A 2,124-nucleotide genomic window follows, 5' to 3' on the forward strand; every position below is an offset into this window, starting at 1 on the left:
AGACTCATTATTTCGTATGTTTCCCTCTGTTTCCGACACATGTGTGTAATTCCCGGAGTTAAGTATCTGCAATAGTCTTTTTGTAATAAAACTCATTAATAGGAGTTGTTTGATTGTTTGTCTAGCAAACCGAGTAGGCGGGATTCCTAGACAGAAATGTCGCATATGGGATTCTAGTGCGCGACATGTTGTACAGGAACATGCACTGCTCTCAGCTTATGTGACTGTGTGGTGTGGGTTCACAAGCTCCCTCAAGCTCGGCCCATTTTTATTCGAGCAGGTGACGTCTTGCGGACCTTTTAGGCGTACAGTGACATATCCATGTTATAAAGACCTCCTTGTGCAATACATGAGTCCAGCTATGTAAGAGCGCAACAGTGTCCATACCACTATTTTCAAACAAGGTTGGGGGATACAACAAAAAATTGGTTCAAATGGCTCTGAGCACTATGGGACTTAACAGCTGTGGTCATCAGTCCCCTAGAACTTATAACTACTTAAACCTAACTAACCTAAGGACATCACACACATCCACGCCCGAGGCAGGATTCGAACCTGCGACCGTAGCAGTCCCGCGGTTCCGGACTGCGCGCCTAGAACCGCGAGACCACCACAGCCGGCGGGGACACAACATGTCGGTTGCCAGGTGAAAGATGTGTTTTGCTGGTTCAGGTGGTTCGAAGCACTATAGGACTTACCATCTGAGGTCATCAGTCCCCTAGGCTTAGAGCTACTTAAACCTAACTAACCCAAGGACATCACACACATCCATGCCCGAGGTTGGATTCGAACCTGCGACTGTAGCAGCAGCGCGGTTCCAGACTGAAGCGCCTAGAACCGCTCGGCACAGCGGCCGGCGATGTGTTTTGGGAAACCTTCGGTGACGACCGTATCATCTCTAGGCAATTTCGAGATGTGTGACCTAACAGATCCTCCGATGATCTAAATACATGTATCTTCTGGCTGTAGGGATATCTGAAACATCGTGTCTATCGCGGATGTATCCGGACTCTTCCTGACCTGAAGGATAGAATATGATGACATAGCGATATGATTACACCAGACATGCTGCGAGCAAATGTCGACTGTGTAAATGATGCAGCATGTTGCTGAGGCGGGAGACCATAATGAACACAACTTCGAACCATATCCGAATAACTTGGCAGAACCACCTTATGCATGTCTTTAATCGATCTTCCCGTTTTTCTGCACCCATACCACATTCTGCTTACACCTCCATATTTTCACCTGGTGGCAGAAGGTGTAACTATTATTTTCGCAGCATCCTCCACGAGCGCACCGATTAGTGATCAATACCTATGACGTTTCAGTATCCTGTAATTTATGCAGCCTGTGAATACCGTCAGTTTAAATATAATCTCCCAGTATATTGCTAGATTAATCACTTAAACCTGATTCTTGAAACTAAGCAGGCTTTTTAGGCATAGTTTGCGTCTATGTTCAAACTTTTTCCAGATCAATTCATTCAGCATCTCCGTGACGCTCTCCCATGGCCCAGACAACTCTGTTAGTTAGTTAGTTACATGTTCCACACATAATTTGAACAGCTTTCTTAAGAAAATTATGAGTAAGTCATTTACAGAATACGCAAACATGGTTGGTATTAACATTAATGAAAACATTATTTTTTAGTCCTACTCATGCAACCACACTTAAAAACTAGTCTATTTCTTTCTCAGACTCCCAGTTTTGTTCAGGAGAAAACTTGATTTGCTATCTGTAAAACATTTAATACTATGGGGCAAATTACGGAGAGTTTTTGTTGCTCCATATTCAACTCCTTTCTGGGTCACTAACAGCTTTAATATTTGGTGCTAAGGGTCGTTTTTTCATCTAGTGTTCAGGTATTGATATCGCTATTCTTATCAAAGTGATGATAAATTTCATTAGCGGATCTGTGTATTGTCATGACCCAGTTGAATGTCAAGTTCCTTGAAGAGATACCTACATGACGATTGCAGCTAAACACCGCATATTATTCTTACTGCTTGCTTTCGTGCAATCAGTACTTTCTAGGTAATGAAATAGCCAGAAGACTTTCCATAAGAAATTATTGAGTGGGAATATCCGAAATATGTCAGGAGGCTGATTCGTTTGTTTCCA

The sequence above is a fragment of the Schistocerca gregaria genome, chromosome 3 (assembly GCF_023897955.1).
Source record: "Schistocerca gregaria isolate iqSchGreg1 chromosome 3, iqSchGreg1.2, whole genome shotgun sequence".
Classification (NCBI taxonomy): domain Eukaryota; kingdom Metazoa; phylum Arthropoda; class Insecta; order Orthoptera; family Acrididae; genus Schistocerca; species Schistocerca gregaria.